This window comes from Peromyscus maniculatus, chromosome X, assembly GCF_049852395.1.
Source record: "Peromyscus maniculatus bairdii isolate BWxNUB_F1_BW_parent chromosome X, HU_Pman_BW_mat_3.1, whole genome shotgun sequence".
Lineage (NCBI taxonomy): Eukaryota > Metazoa > Chordata > Mammalia > Rodentia > Cricetidae > Peromyscus > Peromyscus maniculatus.
In genome coordinates, this window is record NC_134875.1 from 107872148 (window position 1) to 107894037 (window position 21890).

At 41.2% G+C, this 21890-nt stretch overlaps 1 protein-coding gene and 1 pseudogene across 2 annotated transcripts in view; both read right to left on the reverse strand.

The window, feature by feature from the left end:
• LOC102910517 (claudin-34-like) overlaps positions 1 to 12666 on the reverse strand; it is a 61973-nt gene extending 49307 nt beyond the window's left edge. Inside the window, exon 1 of the mRNA XM_076562169.1 lies at positions 12563 to 12666. The gene's annotated coding sequence lies outside the window, so the exon portion shown is untranslated. The remainder of the gene's footprint in view (positions 1 to 12562) is intronic.
• LOC102910196 (claudin-34 pseudogene) lies at positions 895 to 12698 on the reverse strand (annotated as a pseudogene). The gene is made up of 2 exons (XR_013048107.1): positions 12563 to 12698; positions 895 to 1767 (listed from the first exon to the last, which is right to left on the reverse strand). The product of XR_013048107.1 is annotated as a claudin-34 pseudogene (transcript).
• Positions 12699 to 21890: the final 9192 nt, after the last annotated feature.

Consider the following 21890-nt stretch of genomic DNA (forward strand, 5'->3'; position numbering starts at 1 on the left):
GCTGTGAAACAAATTAGTCTGAGCTAAATAATTCCATTTGATGGGAGACTCTTAAGTCCCAGGAAGTAAATGACTGAAAGTCTTAAGAGATCCCTGAAATTTACCATATTCAGAATTCTTTTTTCCTCCAATGTTGCATATACAGTAAGGACAAATGAAGAGAGGAGTCTGTTAAATCTGTTGAGCTGCCTTCATGAATACAGAACAATCCTGGAGTAGGTTTTGCTGTGATGGAGATGTCCTGGAGTTATTCATGCTCTTGAAAGTAATCTTCCATCTATACTGCTACAGAAAACATTAGTCACCTCACTGGTTCACCAAGTGGTACCAAAGTAGAATAGTCTTCTTGTTGTTCACACCCTCTCTGAAGTAATATTTGCTCACATCTCCCTGAGAAGTGTCTGTCACACAACAGGGAGTAGCATGAAAATTTTTGAGGCTGCACTAACAAGGGAAACTTATGCTTAGAAGATGTGAGATGGTAAGAAAATATGTTTTTGCAGGATAGTATGGGAGAATATGGACTTGCAAGGATGCGATGAGTTTAAAATACTTAGAGAGAAGAGAACTGGACTTACAGGACTGACAGACAGAGCAAGGAAATGTGGGGAAATGGTTAAAAGTAATGATTCTCATACTGGATGGACATTTCTTACTGCAGTCTCTCAACTTCAACAATTTGGGGAAATTTCATATGAAGGGGAGTTGTTATTATCATGACATGAGAAACAGGCTCATTATCATGGGATTTTTTTCCTTTTGGATTTATTTTGTTATTGTTTTTTATGGATTAGAATGTGATGTGAGGGTTAAAGAATTCTGACACCCATTTGTTTATTTACTGTGTTCCCTGATTATTTACCTTCAACAATAGTAATTAAAATTCATAAGTCATAAGATTAAGTGGCCATGAATTTATTTAATGAAAATCTATAAGCCAATCGATGAAATAATAAATCGACCAAAACAGGAAATATAAATGGAGAGCACTTGTCCACCTTTGGCATGTTCTGAATCTGGAAATTTTAGGTAGATATCTGAAGTACACTTGTGATTACTCCTTGTTGTTTTGGATTTTCAAGTCTATGTAAGTTGGAAATTTACATTTAAATGGTAGTACATATATGGGAACGCCGGGGAAAAGAGAAAGAAATGGAAATTGTGCCACCCACTAGAAATAAGAAGGAAGAAAGAGTTGCCATTACCAATGCACTACCAACTTTCTGGGTATCTGGGAAGGACGGCGTGCGGAAATATGGGGGGAAGGCAATCCCAGCCTTGCGAATGATGGATAAATAGTTGTACAAGACAGATAGGAAGAGAAAGCTGCCAGCAATGATGTTCAGAACCCCTGAAAAGATGAATGGATTGTGGGTGGCTTTCTTCGGGAGTTTGCCTGAGTACAATTTCCAAATAGCAGCAAAGACTGAGACTGTCGCAACCATGCCGAGAAAGCTGGAGACAAGTAACAGGTGTTGAGCAACTCGAATATCCAAAGGAATGAAGGTGTCCTGATAGGTATATGGGTAACACACTCTAGAAATGGTTGAATTACTTTCCTGGTGGTGAACGCAGGTTTTCCACATCCCCACTAAAGTCATGCTGGGCTTGGAATCCATGGGCTCTCGAAAACCCCACACTCGCCAACGAGGGAGGCCTATAGAGGCACTACAAAGGATCCATGCTAGGATGGCGGCAGCAAGGCCTCCTAGCTGCCGGCTGGCACGGCTGCTGACCATTTTAACGCTGACACTGAACACCTGGAAACTGTAAAGAAACACAGGACATCATGAGGATGGGCTCTTCAGGCCTGGGAGATTGTCCCCTGTTGGGGCAGTACCAGGAGAGAAGGGTTATGTTGAGCAGGTGGGCCTTTGACCAGGAAATCTCCCGCAAGGAGTGTGTTCTGATCAAACTCAGAAGGGCTGACTCTGTGGCAACATTTACCAGCAGGTTGATAATCCACACACCATCTAAAATTTTCTTTTTCTACTGTTTATAGACTCACAATGAATTTGGCCCTGTATACTTAGCCTTCCAGATTATCACCACAGCGTGGAATTTCACAGAGGAAATAGAAAGCCGCTTCAAGTCTAACGACTGAATAGTTTATGAAATACCCACACCATGGAGTTATTTGTCAATCTTAAATATAAAAGTGGAATCATACATTTCGAGTTTGGTATTTGGGGCTTAGAACACATATTTGTGGTTTGTTATTTTGCTTTTTTTTTTTTTTGGTTTTTGTTTGTTTTGCAACATTGTATGGTTCTGTATCCCAGGCTAACCTAAAACTATGTCCTCAGTCTGGCCCTCAGCTAGAGACAATCCTGCTGCCTTTCATTTTCAACTGCTGAATTAAAGGCAACAGCCACCACATCAGCTAACTGATGTCAAGTTTTCAAACTCCATCAATGCTACAGCCAGGATGAGCATTTGTTCTCAAGGTATGGATGACCTGTGTTTCTCTGTTGCCATATTAAGTTTTGACATCTGGATTAACACCAAGCTTTGCCTATAGTGAATAAAGTTATATATACACACACACGTGTGTGTGTGTGTGTGTGTGTGTGTGTGTGTGTGTGTGTGTGTGTGTGCATGATCAGGTATATATAAATCTTTGGGCTGATATGCATTCTTGTTTCTCTTAGGCATATCCTAAGCAACAGAACTGGGAGGATGTTGATACTCATACTTTATAATTCAATAAACTATTTTACCAAGTGTTTGCCCCAGGTAATACTCCCAGGGTAGCATGATATTAAGGACCCAGATTCTACAAAAGTTCTCTCACATTGATTATCTCAAAATCTAACATATCAACACCAATGAACTACGAATGAGTAAAAAGTTCTAAAGCAATAGAGAATTAGCTTATTCTGGCCAATACATGCAACAAGTACTTATAATGCATATTACCTTGATGCAAACTACTCACTGGTCTGCTTGACAGATGTCCAAACCTAATGCTAGTTACTGTGTATAATGTCCACCATCAGGCATATGTAAAACACAGAGAAAATTGTAAGTATATACTGAGTGTGATGATTGGATTATCCACTTGACCTAATATAAAATGGTCTAGGACAGGCGTCTACATGATGAATTGTCTAGATTAAATTTTCTGTGGCATGTCTTTGAAGGATTTTATTGATTATGTTAAATGAAGTAGGAAGACTTGCCCTGGTTGGGGATGGGTAGGGGTTGACACACCATTCTCTTGGAAGGGACTCTGTGCTACATGAATGGAGAAAAATACTTGGGTACTATCATGAATGTATTAATTCATTGCTCTCTTTTCTTGATTGTTGTTATAATGTGACTAGCTGCTTTAAGTTCCTGCCTATTTGGTTTTGTCACAATGACAGAATTGCTAACCAAATCATCATTGCTTCCTTTATATTGCTTTTTCCATAGTATTCTATCACAGCAACAGAAACAGAAACTGAGACACATAATATTATTTATTTATTTATTCGTATTTTAGCCTATCATGAAATATGCTGTCTATGTATATAATAAGGTATAGTTGAATCCTGGGGTTATTGATGATTTTCTTTCCCCTTTGTTTTAGTCTAAAATATTATCACCTTTTGTTTTGTTTGTTTTGTGCTTTTGTTTATCTGGAATGGAGTTCTCTCATGATGTAGGCCCAGCTTTTATCTACTTCAGTATATAATTCATGTTGGTCTCAAATTTGAGGAAATTAATTTGCCTCAGACTCCCAGTTGCTGGGATTATAGGTATTGACCACCATACATGGCTTATATAAGGTTTCTGTTATTATTTTTTTGTGGTGGTGGTCGTGGTCATGGTAGTGGTAGTAGTGACGGTAATGCTGGTTGTGCGCTTGTGTAGCTAGAGTTTTTTTCTCTGGGTCCCGACAAGCCCTGGCAGTCTCTTAACCCACTTATAAAATAAACACACAGACAGTTATATTATTTAAACTGTTTGGCCTAATGGCTCAGGCTTCTTGCTAACTGTTCTTATATCTTAAATTAACCCATTTCTATTAATCTATACTTTGCCATGTGACTTGTGGCTTACTGGTACCTTTCATCTTGCTTCTCATGGCGGCTGCTGGCATTTTCTCAATTCTCCTCTCTGTTAGTCCCGCCTATACTTCCTGCCTGGCTACTGGCCAATCAATGTTTTATTTATACAGAACAATATCCACAGCAGGCTTGTTTATTTATTTTTAAGTTTTGCAGATTAAATTCAGGATCTCATGTATGCTGCTCAAATGGTTTACCACCTATCTAAACTCTCATTCCTAAAAGTGTGTTTTCATGGGTTATATTTTCAATTACTCTCTACAAGATATCCTTCCCCTCCATGGCTCTACCACAGTCAGAGTGTGTATTGATGTCCATAGCTCTTGATACCACTGAAGGCCATGCCAATACCTGGGACACTACCTGATGCCATGTTGATGTCTGAGGGCCATGCTGCCACAGGGACCATTCCAATCTGAGTGGCCTGAGCTGCCATCTGAGGCCATGGTGACATCTGAGCCCAGGCTGCTGCCTAGAATCATGTATGGGTATGTGGTCCTACCACAGCCAGGGTCTGTATGGATGTCTGTGGCCCATATTGCCATCAAAGGCCACATGGATGCCTGGGGTCTAGGCTGCAACCTGTGACCACAAGGGTGTCCAAGGGCCATGCTGCCATCTGAGCCATCCTGATCTGAGTGGCCTGTACTGTTACCTGGGGCCATGGTGGTGTCCAGACCAGGGCTGCTGCATCTGAGTCCATGGCCCTACAGCAGCCAGAGTCTGAATTGATGTCCATGACTCCTGTTACCAGCAAAGGCTCTGTGGATGATCAGGGTCTGGTCAGTTTCATGAGACCATGTTGGTGACTGAGGGCCATGCTGCTGCCAGGGCCATACTGATCTGTATGATCTGTGCTGCCACTGGGGCCATGGTGATGCACATGCCTGAATTGCTATAGTGGACCATGTCTAGTTCCATGGTTCTGCTGCAGCTGGGGTCTATGTAGATGTCCATGGCCCATGTTACCAGGAGTTATAAGAATCATGGTTGTTGAAGTCGGAGGGCCACGCTGAGCTGGCTCCATCTTTCACTGGCCCTGGCATAGCTGGTCCTACCACTTGCTGGACACTGCATCAGAAGAGTTGGTACAGCCCCTCAGGGAAGAGCTGGCCCTTCACTCATAAAAGATGGCCCTATCCTTTACCAGGGGCATACACCTCACTTGTGCAGCACACTAGTGTTAACCCTGTTGGAGGGGGTGCAGGAGAGAAGGCCCTGAAAGCATGAGAGAAGCAGAGCTGACCACCTTCTATTATCTGCCATGTGGTGACAGGGGTGAGGAAAAGATGCCCACCTCCACTCCTTGCAACCTGCAGCAGGTAAGAGAGTTGGCACCCAGGTTGTAAGAATGGGAGAACTAGCGCTGCCCCTCACCAGCTGCAACACACAGGCTAGCTGGCCTTGTACTCCACCTGGGAAGCACACTAGAGCTAACCCTGTTATGGGGGGCACAAGTGAGCCAGCTCTGAGGGCATGCAAGTGGGAGAGCTGACTCTACCTGCATACTACCTACAGAATCAGGAGAGGGTCCTGCACCTCTCCTGGACCAAACAGTAGAGCTGGCCCTGGTGGTGTGAGTATGGGTGATCCATTCCCAAGAGCCTGAGAGCAGAACTGGCCCCACTTCATGCTGCAGGCTGCATTGGGTGAGCTAGTCTGGGTAGTGATGATGAGGAAAAGCTGGCAGGCTAACCAATCCAGCTACCACCCAGGTCCAGAACCAGGGCTATGAGTTGGCTACTCCAACATCCACCTCATCTATGAACTGCTGGAGCATGTGAAGGGGAGGAACCTATAGATCCAAAACTATAGGATCTCCATGACACAGGACAACAACAGGATACCCAAGAGGAACCCCAGTGAGAAGACATTATCAGTGGTGTAGCAGAATCCAGAAGCCTTGAACCAAACCAATGACTCATAGCAATAAATACTTATGAGTAAAGATAAATGAACTAAAGGGTAAATTATGTGACTAACAGGACCACACTACTGTAGTCAAAAGTTTTCTCTGGTCCCACTTGGCCCCACCATCCTCCAGCCACTTATAAAATAATCATTCAGAGGCTTAATATTATTTACAAACAGTATGGACTATGGCAGGCATCTTGCTAGCTTGCTCTTACCTCTTAAATTAATTCATTTCTATTGATCTATGTTTTGCCACATGTTCCATGGCTTTACTGGTCTGCTGGCATATTGCTCCTTGGGAGGGAGGCTGACATCTCTCTAGACTCTGCCTTTCTCTTTCCTGTCTCTCTCCTTAGATTTCCCTCCTGCCTCTAAGCTGCCTTGCCATAGACCAAAGCAGCTCATTTATTAACCAATGGAAATAACATATATTCACAGTGTACAGAAAGACATCTCCCAGCACACTACAGCTTCCATGATGAGATTCTTCTCCTTTTTTGTTTTTGTTTTTATTTGTTTTGTTTTTGTTTTTCCTTTAAATTTTATTTTTTTTGGGGGGGTTGCAAGGGCAGAGGGAGGATTTGAGGGGACAGGGAGATAAGTGGGATCAGGATGCATGATGTGAAAATCCACAAAGAATCATAATAATAATTAAAAGATTTTTTTTAAAAAAGATGTCCTTCCTTGTGCCTCAGGAAAAAAAACTGTGGAATAGACTTCAATATAGGACCTAAGGGAATTCAGTTCCCTGGTGTCAACTATCTACAAAATGAGTAGTTTATAACCTGTGGAAACAGAGATCTACAGGTATCTCCATTGTCATTGCTCAAGAAGCAGCCCTTAAGTGCAACATAATTATACCATTTAATACCCCTTCATTTAAGCTAAAAATAAATCTACAATATGACTCAGAAATTCTGTTACTTAACATATACCTGAAGGACTCAACCTCCTATTCCATTGAAACTTGCTCAGCCTTGTTTGTTGCCTCTCTATTCACAACAGCTAAGGAATGGAAGCAACCTACATGTCCTACAACTGGTAAATTGACAATGAAAATGTGGAGCATACATACTATGGAATACTATTCAGCTATATATAGAAATGAATTCATGAACTTTACAGGTAAATGGATGAAACTAGAAAATATTATATTGAGTGAGGTAGCCCAGACTCAGAAAGACAAATATCACGTTTGCTCTCAGATACAGTTCCTAGCTCCAAATCTTTAGATGTGAATGTACAACCCAGAGTAACTGATGAAAACAGAAAAGTAAGAAGGGAACAATGAGGAGAAGGAACAATACAGAGGGGAATAGCAAGGTACAAGTGATTTGAAGAAGAGCATTTAAGTATGATGGGAGGTCAATAGCAAAGGATAGCAAGGAGGGTAAAAAAAAACAACAAGAATATATGAAAAAGACATGAGGAATCATATTATTATATACTTGCCTAAAGTTACATGTAATACATATAAATATGTATACACGTGTACATTTACAGTTTAATTGAAATTTATTCACCCAGATTGACAGGGCTTCCCCAAGAGCCATAGACTAATTAAAACCCTAACACTAGGCATGAGAAGCTCCTCTTTGAGTCTTTAGTCAGAGTTGTCCAAAAGACTCCTAAAAATTCTATAGGCTATTGCTATTGTAATTGGTTGCCTCTGGGAGGTGGAAGGTAGGTCCCTACTGATAAAGATACCATGTACATCAGACACAGTATCCAGAGGACCTGAGCTGGGTCTCACCTGAAAACCTCCTCCTTGAGAACTAGCTTTCATGGTAGAAGAAGATACCATATAAGCTCCCAAAAGATGGAAGCAACCAATAGTCTTACCCAAATATGAGGCCATGAACTACCATGACAAGCATGGCATGATAACCCTGAGAGTACTATAGGGACATTCATACTTTGGCAAAAACTAAAAGCTCTGCAACTGGACTTAAGGACCACTCAACAAGAGGGAAATCATGCCTGGTATTGGAAACCTAGTCAACTACTAGGGAAAGATGATGTTATGGATCTTAGAGGAGAAATTAAATCCAGAATAATTCCTACCTAAATTCTAATATCTGTTCTTATATCTACAGTTAGGTCCAGTCCACACTCCTCATCAAAGAAACTTATTTTTGTAACAGATGGGAACCATTACAGAAAACCATAACCTAAAAATGCAGAGAACAAGAGATTATGTGGTGCTAAGTGCCAACTGATACATCTACAACACAACTACTAACCTATGGCTCAAGGAGCATTACGAAAGAGGGGCAAAGATATTGTTAGAACCAGAGAAACAGGAAGTTTTCTGTGAGATTGTATCTCCTAGAAATGTCAGAGAAGCTATACCCATAAAGTCTCATCAAGATGGCTGCCTAAACAAGATCTGATCAAGGATAACACCAATAGATATGCTAACATGGATGAAATTTTATGGTGCCTCAACCCTAGACAAGCAACTATGGTCATCTAAGGAACACTGAGAGTGAGAGAAATGCTTTTCCCCAGGGAAGAGTTCCCCAATTAGTTATCCAATACTAAGTGGTCAGCCTTGAAATCATATATGTACAAAAAACATTACAGGGACTGAGAAGGTAGCTGCAATTTATATGTTTAATTATATATAAAAACAACAAAATAAAAAGAAGCCATGAATGTGATAAAGAGCTGGTGGGGGGTAGGGACAGCTCTCCTGCTTTTGTGACCTCAGGGCCAGTTCCCACACCTGCCTCAGGAGTTGATGGGGGGGGCAATTCTCCACCATCCATGCTCAGTTTGAGACAGGGTTTTGAAAGACTGTCCTTGATTCCCTCAGTAGTCCAGGAAGCAATAATTTTTTTTGCTGTATTTTGCTTACTTGATCTGATATAGGGCCTCTTACTCTGTATTGTCATAGAAAACAATTGAAGTGATATTCCTATAGCCTCTACCTTCTTGCACCAGGCTGATCTGATGCTTTGATGAGAATAGTATTTAGAAGAAAATGAATGGTAATGCTTGATTTTAAAATCCACAGGCTGCCTTCGTCATCCAGGTATATATGAGATAAGGGAGTGTAGACCCTGTCATTCTGTCATTAGTGTAGAATTTCCTGTCAGAGAAGGGTTCCAGGGCTCATCTGGTTTCAGCAAATTCAACAAACAGGCTTAGTGTTCCAGGATAAGCTCTCCAACCAAAAACCAGATATCTGTTCAAGTGAGAAAGAGTAGTCATGGAGTTAAAGACTATTTCAAAGGAGAAGAAAGGACACCTCTTGTATGTCAGGGAGACCAGAGGGACCCCGGTCCCTTCAGAACATGGTCTCATGAAAGATTATATCACAAAAATTTAGAGTAACACTGGATGATTTTAATGCATTTAGAGTAATATTTCAGTAAGTGGTCTGTGCCAAGAGATTTGCATCCCCCAAACATGGCTTGAACATGTAAACAAAGTGCAGAGAATAGAAACACATGTAGGGTTAAGGTAGAGCTGTGATAAAGATTCTAATGCAAAATTCCATTATGGTTTCTAATGAACAAATTACCTCTTTCACATAGTGACTTTTTAAGCCTGTGATGAAGCTGAGCCACTATAACTCAAAGCATTTGTCAGTTTCCTTATCTGTGAGCAAAATATCCCAGAAAATAAAATAAAAAGAGGAATAAAACTGACTCTCTAGTCTCTATTCTATTCATGAACTCTCCAGCTCCTGCCAATCCCCAGCAGTCCCGCAGCCCACTTATAAATAAATACACAGATGCTTATATTATTTAAACTGTTTGGCCTAATGGCTCAGGCTTCTTGTTATCTAGTTCCTATATCTCGAATTAACCCATATCTATTATTCTATAAGTTGCCATGTGGCTTGTGGCTTACCGGTACCTTATATCTCACTTATGGTGGCTGCTGGCAGCGTCTCTCTGACTCCGCCTTCCTGTTCCCCCAATTCTCCTCTCTGTTAGTCCTGCCTATACTTCCTGCCTGGCTACTGACCAATCAGCATTTTATTTGTCAGTCAATCATTCACCACAATGAACTCCTCCCTTGTCCATACTGTTATTTTGTCTTGCTCCATTCTGTATAAGTCTTGTGCATATAAATACAGTCACTGTGAGTTCATGCATGCAACAGCCCTGTCGTGTCTGGCAAAGACTGTTTTGTTGCAGACATTTACTACCTCTGGCTCTTACAGTCTCTCCCATTCCTAATCCCTTCTCTTCCATAATGATCCCTGAGTCTTGCAAGTAAGAGTTGTGATGTAGATCTCACATTTAAAGTGCAGCACTCATAGATTCTAACTCACTGTATATTGATTAGTCATGGGTCCCTGTATTAATTACTACTTTAAAAATGATTTTCTCTGATGAAGGTTGAGAGATCCATTAATCTATGAATGTAAAGATATGAATTTAGGGAGCAGTTTATTACTATATCCATTTCATAGAATAACAGTATTGGATTCTCCCCTAGGGCCTATGACTTAGCCAGCCACAGGTTTCTGGTTCAGTTAACAGTACCAGACATGGGTTCTATCTTGTGGAGCAGACTTTAAATTCAATCATGAAATGATTCTTTACTCCTATAACATTCATGCCACTTTCACAACACTGGGCATGTCTTACCAAACCAGTTACTGTAGTTTGCAGAGTTTACAGACGGGTAAAACTGTTGATTGCTTTTCTGTTCCAGAAGTATGCATAGAACCCCCCAGCACTATGAAAGCTAGCTAATAGCTAATAGTTTCTAGGTCAGTATTAGCTTGATTTTTCCATGTCCTATGAGCAAGCATATGGTATTTTAGCAATAGGGTCTTACTATCATGTTCTAAGGAGTACCCAAAAGCAATGGGAATAATCTGCAATGTTTGGGAGGACTCCACTGATCAAAAACTTGAAAAGAGGTAACCCATTTCAGGAGCTGAGATTTTTTTTCTGAGAGCCTACAATGTATGAGAGAGGCATTATAGAGTAATGACTATTTAAACAGTCTATTACAGAGTAATTCCATCTAAAATTTCTTGATATATCTGTATGTGTATAGTTTAGAAAGGCTCTGGAATAGTAGCTTTCCACCTGACCTTTTACAAAGCCTTTAGTGAAAGTTATTCCTCCTATACTACTTCTTCTACTGTGTGGTTCCACCTTCCTCATCTCATTTATAAGAAAAAGAATACAAGTGCTTGAATTAAATTCATTGGCTGCCTATAGGGTAAGGTAAGATGAGAGACAGCAGATTCTTTCCCTATAGTGAAAACATTCCTTGGAGTAATCATTTTGTGCTCTACTGACATCAGGAAATTCAACAAACAAACTTTGTGTTCTAAGGACAGTTTCCCTGCCCAAAATCCTAAAGAAATAAAATTTTTCAGGGATTAAATGCTCACTGAGGTTTTGAAAAAAGAATCAGAGTACATATCAAAAGTAGCATAGAAGTGACATCCCCTGGATGTGAGTAGGACTAAAAAATACCAAGAGAACTACTCAGAATAGGGTAGCCTAAAGATCACCTCACACACAAAAAAGAAATCAGAGTAATTCTGGGTGCTGTTTATTCATATAAGAGTATTCTTTCTGAGAAAAGATCTGTGACAAGAGACTTCAGAACCCCCAAGTATGGTTTGGTGGGTAGCCCAGCTGTATAACAGAATATTATCTTTCAGAGCAATAATGAGATAAACAAAGTTCTAAATTCAAAATTAAAGTATAATTTCTATTGAGCATGTTAACTCTGTTGTCTGTTTTGTTTTTTAAAAACGCGATGAAGTTGAATGACATTAGACCATAGCACCACTGTTGCTTTGTTTCCATAACTGTGAACAAATGTCTAATAGAACAACTTGAAAGGAGGACTAAGTAATTATTAGTTCAGTTACAAAGATGTTAGTCTAAAGTCCTTGGTTCTGTTTATCCTTTGTATGGGGAGGCAGAATACCACTGTAATGAGAGTAGGTGGTTCAAGGTAGTAGTCACCTCTGAGTGATCAGAAATCAGAGACAGAGAAAGGAACAGGGATAAAGTAATGTCTTCAAAGGCACAACCCCCTGGAATCTACTTTCTCCTCCAACAACCCATCTTCTTAAGTGCACATATGTTCTCAAGACAGCACCATACATCAGTTGTGAATCAGTGAATTAACACAAAATCTTTTATGGGGACAAGACAGATCCAATCTATAACCTCATGGTAAATTAGGGGCCAACTGTACAAGTGATAGAATATTATTCCTATTTATAAACTTGGGAAGGAAAAAAATTCTCATATTGGTGACACATGGCTAAAGTTTGAGGACATTACACATAGTGAAATATGCCAGTCACAACTGATTAAATACCATGTTATTCAACTAAGGAGGTCCCTGACCAAGTCAACTCTACTGAGACAGAAAGCAGAATGGTGGTTGATAGGAGCAAAGGCAGGGAGAAACAGGAAATGGCATTCAATACGGACAGTAATTCATCTGAGGGAGATTTACAGTAGTGACATTACTATGTCCTTGTGAATATACTTATAGCCATGGGATCATACAACTAGAAAGGTTAGTGAGAAATCCTGGCCTTTAAATAACATTAATCAGAGTATACAATAAAGACAGGCAAAACCTCTACTAACCAGTGATTCTGTCTTCAAATGAACTGCTGGCCAGTGCTATGGAAGAATGTGCAGTTATCTAGACCAGAAGGGCTGATGAGGACATAGCTCCCCTCACATGTCCTTTCATGCTCACTACTGGCCTCATAGTCACCGGTGAGCTCTTAGCTTACTATACAGTTCTGAGAATTCTATTGTGACATCAACTATCAACCCTCAATGACCTCACCTGCCACATTTCCAACCATAATGTGTGAGTACAGTGACATCTTTAGGGGCTAACCATGCAGGGTCTCTAGCTTCTTTTTTTGGGAGGGGGGGGAGTGAGACAGGGTTTCTCTGTGCAGCTTTGGCACCTTTCCTGGAACTCACACTTGTAGCCAAGGTTGGCCTTGAACTCAGAGATCCTTCTGCCTCTCATGTGCTGGAAGTCTCTCGCTTCTTTAGTTATGTCCTTTCTCATGAAGAATTTGTGAGGTGGGGTGTGTTCACTAGTAGTCCTCTGTGCTCTAGGGCAGTCCACTGGTAACATTTCACTTTCACTCTCATTGATGTCAGAGTGCTTATTCCAGAGAGAGTGCCATAAGAGTTTTTGAGGCAGGAATTCAAACTGTCATTGTAACTGGTTACATTTTAGAAAAGTCATTTTCATATGTAGATTACAGTATTGACAGAGATATCATCAGTACTCTCAGGTTAATGCCAGTTCATTCATCAGAGATATGAACCACATTTTCATTATGCATTCATAAATTGATGGGCACGTAGATTGTTTCCATTTTCTAGTTATTGTAAATAAAGTGGTGATGAATATGGCTGAGTAAGTGTCAGTGGGATAGGAGAAGAAGTTCTTTCAGCATATGAGAAGGAGTGGCAGAGTTGGGTCATGTAGTAGATTTAATTTTACCTTTTTAAGAATTTTCCATACTGACTTCAGTAGTGCTGACTCCATTTGCAATAACACCAACAGTGAATGAGGGTTTCTCTTTTTCTCACATCCTTACCAGTATTTACCAATTGCTTCCTTGATCTTAGCCATTCTGGCTGGGTAAGATGAAATCATGAAATAGTTGTAGTCTATATTTTTCTATTTGTCAAGGATGTTGGAAAAATTTTTAAATATTTCTAAGCCATTTTAGTTTCTTCTTTTAAGAGCTTTCTGTTCGGATCCATAGCCTCTTTGTGTTGGGTTTTTGTTTTCTTGATTCTTTGTTTTTTTCCTCTCTGAATATTTGAATGCCCTCTATCAAATGTATAGCTTGAAAAGATTCTTTCCAATTCTGTGGACTTCCTCTTCACTTGATTTATTCTTTACTTTGCCATACAGAAGCTTTTTAGTTTTATGAAGTTCCATTTGTTGATTGTGGCCATAATTCTTGAGCAAATGGAGCTCTATTCAGAGTCTTTTCTTGTAGGTACTGCCTGTTTTCTTCTACCAGTACTAGAATTTCAAATTTCATATTGACATTTTGAATCATTGGGAGTTTATTCTGTACAAGGTGATAGATAGTGGTCCAATGTCATTGTTTGTGGATATCTAGGTTTCCCAGCACTATTTTTTTGAAAATGCTATATTTGCTCCAGCAGCTATTTTTGGTATTTTTATTAATTATCAGATGTCTATAGTTCATGCACTCATGTTTAGGTCTTCTGTTTTGTTCCATCAATCTATATGTATTTCCTGTGCCAGCACCATGCTGTTTTTATTACTATAGCCCTATAATAAATCTTGAAATCTGGACTGGCAATCACTCCCTTTTGTTTAAGATTGCTTTGGCTCTATAGTTTTTGTATTGGCAATATTTATAAATGTGGAACCTTTTTCCTGCAGTCCAGGCCAGGGGGTTCCTGTAAGTTTGAGAGGCCTGGGAAAAGTCATGTGCCAGGTTCCCCATGGCAGCCTTGGCCAGTGCAAGCTCCTGACTCAGATAGGGCTAAAGAGCTCTTGGCTTGTGCAGCAGAGGAAGAATACATTCCCAGGTCATATGGCTACCATGTCTGCCCAGGAAGCAAGGTTTTCACTGCCTAGGAGTATGCAACTGGGCCTGAGGGAGGTGGAAAATTTTGATGGGATCCCTTCCTCTCCTCCTAGCAGAAAACCAGTACACAAGTCACTGACAGAGTCCCTGGCAGCATTATGGGCTCACCATCCCACCCACAACTTATTTTCTGAAGCCACAGAAGCCCTGGATATTAGGGCCCCCAGCATGGTGTTGAAAGCACAAAAAAATCCTTCACTCAAAGCTCTTTTGTCTTCTCCTTCTTCCTTTCTTTATCCTTTGCTTCCTTTCTTTTTTCTGTTCTCCCTATTTCTCACCCTGCCCTCCTGTAAATGGTGTGTTTTCTTTGTCCTGTCCCACAGCTATTTCCAAATAATCACTCAGAAGCTTATATTAATTATAAATGTGTTGCTGGAGGGCTTTTCTCCAGGTTCCCCAAGACCCGCAGTCCCACAATCCACGTATAAAATAATCACTCAGACACTTATATTACTTATAAACTGTATGGCCGTGGCAGGCTTCTTGCTAACTGTTCTTATATCTTAAATTAACCCATTTCTATAAATCTATACCTTGCCACGTGGCTGGTGGCTTACCAGAGTCTTTACATGCTGCTTCTCCTGGCGGTGGCTGCAGTGTCTCTCTCCTCAGCCTTCTGCTTCCCAGAATTCTCCTCTCTCCTTGTCCCACCTACTTCCTGCCTGGCAACCTATTTCTTGCCTGGTCACTGGCCATCAGTGTTTTATTTATATAGAGCAATATCCACAGCATAAATGCTTGGCCAATGGCTCAGGATTATTACTAACACACTCTTACATTTAAATTAACCTATTTCTATTTATTTATTCATCATCACATGGCCTGTGGTTTACCAGTCCTTTGGCATCTTGCTCCTTGGGTCTCCTGACTCTGCCCTTCTCTTCTCTTCCTTAGTTTGATTATGCTGCCTAAACTCATCTTGCCTCACCATTGGCCAAACTGTTTTATTATTAACCAATGAGAGCAACACATATTCACAGTGTATAGAAAAACCATCCCAGAGCACCCCCTCTCCATTTGCCTTCATCTCTTTTTCCTTTCTCCTTGTTTCTTCTTTCTATCTCTCCTTTGTTCCTTTTTCTTTCTTTTTTAATTTAATTTTAATTTTTTTATTTCCTCCCTCTTCCCTCCTCCTGCCCCCTAAGCTCCCCCTCCCAAACCACCCCCACTCCCACCTACAAGAAGACAAGGCCTGGTGCACGAGGTGTCCCATCATAGGTAGTGGGCTCCACAAAGCCCACTCATGTACCAGGGATGGATTCTGATCCTACTGCCAGGGGGCCTCCCAAGCAGATCAAGCTACACAGCTGTCTTGCCATGCAGAGGGCCTAGTGTATTCCCATTTAGGCTCCACAGCAATGTTCCTTTTTCAATTTCCTTCTCTTTTGGTAGATCTACAGGTGAAGTTCAAGGAACCCCTTCCTGTCAGACTAGGGTTCTGCAAGAAAACCCAATTGCTAGGAATATCTAAAAATGATGAGAAACACTGCAAGGGTAACATGCACCTAGAGCATCCTGAATATGTGTAGCTTGTGGGTGGGCAGCAGCAAAGACAGAATATGATGTCCTTCCTTAGGGTGAATCTGAGTAGAAGCAGCAGCAGTTGTAGGTGGAGTGTACCCAAAAGTGGTGTAGCAGTAACAGTGTCATATGGCCAAGTTTCACTGACCAAGGATGCTCTATCAAATCAACCACCAGGTACAACTGACCCATGCAGAGATTGTCGCTCTTGGATGCACTTCCTTACTCAGCCACTGTGCTGGCTAGTTTTATGTCAACATGACACAAATTATGGTCGTCTAAGAGAAGGGATCCTCAGTTGAGTAAATATCTCCAGAAGACCGGGTTGTAAGCAGACGAGCCTGTAAGGCATTTTTTTAATTAGTGATTGATGGGGAAGGGCCCAGACCATTGTGGGTGATGCCATCCCTGGGCTGATGGTCTGGGTTCTATAAAAAATATCAGGCTGAGCAATCCAGGAGACACAATCCAGTAAGGATCACCCCTCCATGGCCTCTGCATCAGTGCCTGCCTCCAGGTTCCTGCTCTGTTTGAGTTCCTGTCCTGACTTCCTTCAGTGATGAGCTGTGATGTGGAAGTGGAAGTCAGATAAACCTTTCTTCCTCAAGTTGTTTCAGTCAATGGCATTTCAGCATAGCAATAGTTACCCTAAATAAGACAACTACCTTACTCAGGATATTAGTGAACCAACCAAGATTAAGGTTAGGGAATCCTTCAAGCCCACCTCTCCCAAGTACAGTAGCCCTAGGCATCTGGCTGTGCTATTATCATAAATGAGAGAATGAGTAGGAGAGGAAATAACTTTGACACATGGCACAACTGCAAAGTCTAGAATTCAGTGTGGGGGGTGACTGGGAGTGATGAACATATACTCTTTGTCCTGGAAAGGATGAAAAACCTCAGAGAATGTAAAACAATGGTACAGCGTGCTACTTATGTAGTGGGTGTTGTAGATGTACCCTTTGTTCTCACAGGGAATGATGTCTGCCTGTGGGGGGAGCCATTTAGTGATTCAGCCATCAGGAACCTAAGTGGGTTCAGGTGACAAGTAGTGCATGGATTCCAGAGAAGAGGCTTCCATAATGTCAGTTATGTAGGCCTATATTTGAGGCTAAACCACCAATACTATTGGCTGGGAACCATGTGAAATGTGGTAGGCCAGTCTTTGGAATATATGGCCTGGTCCTGGTAATAACTCAAGAATTCTATGTATTCAGAAGAGGGGGCCAGATCTCACTATTGATGGTTGTGAGCCACCATGTGGTTGCTGGGAATTGAACTCAGGACCTCTGGAAGAACAATCAGTGCTCTTAACCTCTGAGCCATCTCTCCAGCCCCTAAAAAAAAATAGCCGGAGGGATAGCCGTGGGTGCTGGGAACCGAACTCTTATATTTTTGGTTGTGAGCCTAGCCTTTAACGGCTGAGCTATCCCTCCAGCCCCTCAAGAATTCTAAATGAGCACAATTGCCCACATTAGAGGACCCCTGAGCTGGGATTGGTACAGAGAGAAGTGGGAGGTGATGACAGGGTTGTCCCAATGACACCAGGAGAATGGGCTATTTCCTTTCTGCAGTACAGAAGCACTAACCTTTAAAAAGGTGGTCTTCTGGAGACTTCCTTAAGGAGAGTGAGATTTCCTGTTAAGTGGGGAAGTATATTTTCCGAGTGAATATTTTAATTCCCTAGGAATGCAGAGAGGAGAGGACTGTGTCCTATGGATACCTATGAGTGCTGGTAGGCTGGTGGGAAACCCAGTCATTCACCTACTAACTCCACTGACTTTGTCTCTTTCCTGTAGGGATGAGGTCTGTGAGAAAAACAACTGGATGATGGATCTTGTGACTTTTTTTCCTTTGAGGATGCCAAATTTGGAGTGGGAAGGGACTGAGTAATTCAGGAATGTGGAGGTGCTACTGGTATATTGGTTAAAGCCATGAGGAATTGGTTCTTTGTAATGTGTTCAATTGCCCATCATGCTATTTGAATGTCATCATAGTGCCTTCTCTTGTGTATGTGCAAGACACTAGCTGTAGATGAAATTCTAAACGGTCTTAGTAAATAAGAAATGCAGAGCCAAATACAGAGTTAAAACCTAAGAGACCAGAGGACTAGCAAAGCCCAAGATTACCTTTAGCTTACCAGTCACTGCTGTCTCTTCCCCTGAGAGAGAGACCTTCTCCTGTGTGACCTTTCTCTTTATTGCCTTCCTGTTCTACATCCTCATTGGCTCTAAACCCAGCCACACGATTTCCTTGTCACTGCCTGTCTATAGAGACCTCCAGGTCTCTGTGGTTGGTACTGGGGTTAAAGGTTAGGGTCATGGCATGGCTGTGTCCTTGAACACACAGAGACTCTGCCTGCCATGTGATTGGATTATGGGCATGTGCTACCACTGCTGGACTTCTGCTAAATGGCTTGCTTTTAGCTCTAATCCCCGGGCAACTTTATTTATTAACATACAAATAACATCACATTTCAGCACAAATAAAATATCACCATAACTAGTCATAGAATTCTTGGTGGCTATAGAAGAAAAAAATAATTTAATTACAATTTCCAGAGGGACTTGGAATCTTTTGGAGAAAGGAAATAAAAGTATGCTGATGTGTTATTTATGGATGGGGCTGAGTACTAGGTCATTGGAAAGATTGTGCCAGAGAGGGAGATCAAAATGGTGGCTGAGCAATCACAAGGAGATGATTGTGGGCCCATAGCAAGCACCAGGCAAGAAGAGGTAGCAGCTATGATGCAGTACTTCTCCTTTGATTTTTTTCTTATCCCATGATCAGGATACTCTACAGCAGTGATTTTTCAACCTGTGGGTCATGACATAGCCTGTATATCTGATATTTACATTACAATTCATAACAGTTGCAAAATTGCAGTTATGAAGTAGCAATGAAAATAATCTTATGGTTGGGGGTCACCACAACATGAGGAACTGTATTAAAGGGTCAAAGCATTAGGAAGGTTGGGAACCACTCCTCTACAACCTTTATTTCAGCATATGTTGTTTGGGAATTCTCCCAAGGGAGCCATGGCCTTCTGTTTACTGTGTTTTCTTCCTCCTGTCTCTGAACCACAACTTTGGCAGATATTAAAAAAAAAAAACTACTTGTTTTCTAAGTACATCTCTTTATAATAAAAGCACAGTTTAATTCAAATGTAATTATATTGCTTCTACCATTTCTTTTCTTCCTTCCAGTCGCTTTATGTACCTTTATTAATTTTCAAGTTGATATAATCTTTTTCTTTGATTATTGTTACATATAAATATATATGCATATACATAAATACAATATGCTGAGTCTATGTTGTTTTTTGTGTATATATGGTTTAAGAAATGACTACGTTATATTGGGTAATCAGTTAGGGGGATCATTCCTGGGAGAGGCTAATTCTCCTCTCTCAGCAGTCATTCTGTAGTTATCTGACTGTGGATAGGACCTTGTGAGATTCCCCACTTCCACATTAGCATGTCTATTGATATTGTTAATGAGAGACTTTCCCACAGAAAACTTCCTATTACACTATTTTCTGCTTCATCTTCTGTATTGTTCACTGAGCCATATATGCCAGAGCTGTGTTATAGTTGTATCCATTGGAAATGGCGGCCCACAATCCATTGGTCACTGACTTGGGACCAGTTGTGATTTTATGTAATGGTTTCCATTTACTGTAAAGAGAAGCTTATTTGATGAAGAATAATAGTGCCACATAGCTGTGGTATAAGGATAAGATTTAGAATGTAGTTAGGAATTATGCTGGTCTAGCAAAATGATAGTGGTAGATTTTCTTCCAAGATCCATGACCTCACTAAAACTGGGGAGTTGATGGTGTCTAGTGCCAAGCATGAAAGAAGCCGCCTTCCTGAGGTCTGGCTCCCATAGTCCCAGAAAGTACTATGCAAAATGACAATTATCCATGCTTTGGTTCCTGGGGCTTCTGGCCTCCTTTCCAGGTAGGGATGGGTTACATTAGGAAGCCTGTATGCATGTTCCCTGTGCTTTAACAGGGCACCATTCCCAGTAGTGGAGTCTTTGGTCTAAAGGCCAGGCATTCTGATATGAGGCTCATCTCTGGTTACAAGTGGTATGGACAGCCCAATAGGGAGTCTTTTTAAAGGCAACCCGTTAGGATATTTTGCTCAGCAGAGGTCCTGGGGACTGGGCTTTGGGCAAGGATAGCTTAGAATTCTTAGTGATAGTGCCTTGCCTTGAAGTGGAATTATCAGGTCAATGTCCTGCCAAGACAGAATAAGATACTCTTTCAAAACTCTTGCTTCTGAAAATGGTCTGTCAGATATTCCAGGCCTATAGCCAAATTGGATGCCCCAATGGTGCTGAGAAACTTTAGGTGACTGTCCAGGCTGCCAGCTGTCTCTACCTATTCTTGAAAGATTTCCAAAAGTTGCTTGCATGCATTTCCCATTTACTCAGGCATTATTATATTCCTTCTCAGGTCTTTGATGGGATTGAAGACTACCAGTTACAATCTTCTAGTATCTTAGCTAGAAAATACTAAGTACTAGATTCATATTCTTCAGGATAAGACAGCTTTTGGAATAATATCTCTAACATACCATTTACCTATGTTCTGGACATCTCTGGATTTTAGTATGTGTCTCCTGTTTGAAGCTGTCCTTGTTGGTTATAGTTCCATTTGTTTATGTCATTACCCTTTATTTCTCCTTGATAATCATTCCTATTGTATATAGTTTTGTATTAGGTTAGAACTTTCTTATTTAGACAAAAAGGGGAGATATAGTGGGTGGCTGTTTGAGCCATGACCTGAGGCACCACCCCTAGTGAGGCAGCTGTAGCTGTTATACCCACCTATGACGTTAAGGTACCAGCTTCTGGGACAGGGCCACCAAGGACCCTTAAGACCAGGGATGCATGTATGCCCTCTCTTTTTGGCTACATCAAAGTTCTGGATGCTGAGATCTTGGACCAAGTGGTTCAGTGTGGGACATAATTCAGCTTTCCTGGACCCTACAATAAATCTCCCGTGGTTGGGAGTTTACCCCTAAATAAATTTTTTTGATCATTAAATAGACTCCATGGATTTATCTCAGTAGACTGGGTCTTAAGTCCGGTTATAAATTGAACCACTGAGGTGCTGTGGGATAATGTTTTTGTACACTGTTTTAATAAAACACTGATTGGCCAGTAGCCAGGCAGGAAGTATAGGTGGGGTGGGGTGGAGTCAGGAGTCTTCAGCCAGACACAGAGGAAGCAAGATGACAAGGCAGAAGTGAGAAAAGGTACCAAGCCATGTGGCTAAACACAGATAAAAGTTATGGGTAAATTTAAGTGTAAGAGCTAGTTAGTAATAAGCCTGAGCTAATGGCTGAGCAGTCATAATTAATATAAGCTTCTGAGTGATTATTTTACAAGTAGCTGTAGGGCCATGGGGCCAAGCAGGACCCATGAAAACATTCGACTACATTGAGGTATAAATGCCACAATGGTACCCATAGGGTTATCTCACCAAGCTAGTCAATGTGGTTTATAGACACCATAGCTGGGTAGGATTCTTGGTTGCTTCCCTCCTTTGGAAGCTTGTGTGGTACCTTCTAGTATCATGAAAGCTAGTCCTCAGGGAGGGGGCAGTCAGATCAGCTCCAGCTCAGGGGCCTCTGGGCCCTGTTTCTGAAGTGAATGCTTATATTCAGCAATAGACATTTACTTTCTACCAATGGAGGGTAAACAAGGGCAACAGCAATAGATTGGATGTTTGAGGAGTCTCTCAGACAGCCCTGGACAATAATTGAAAAGAGGGCTTC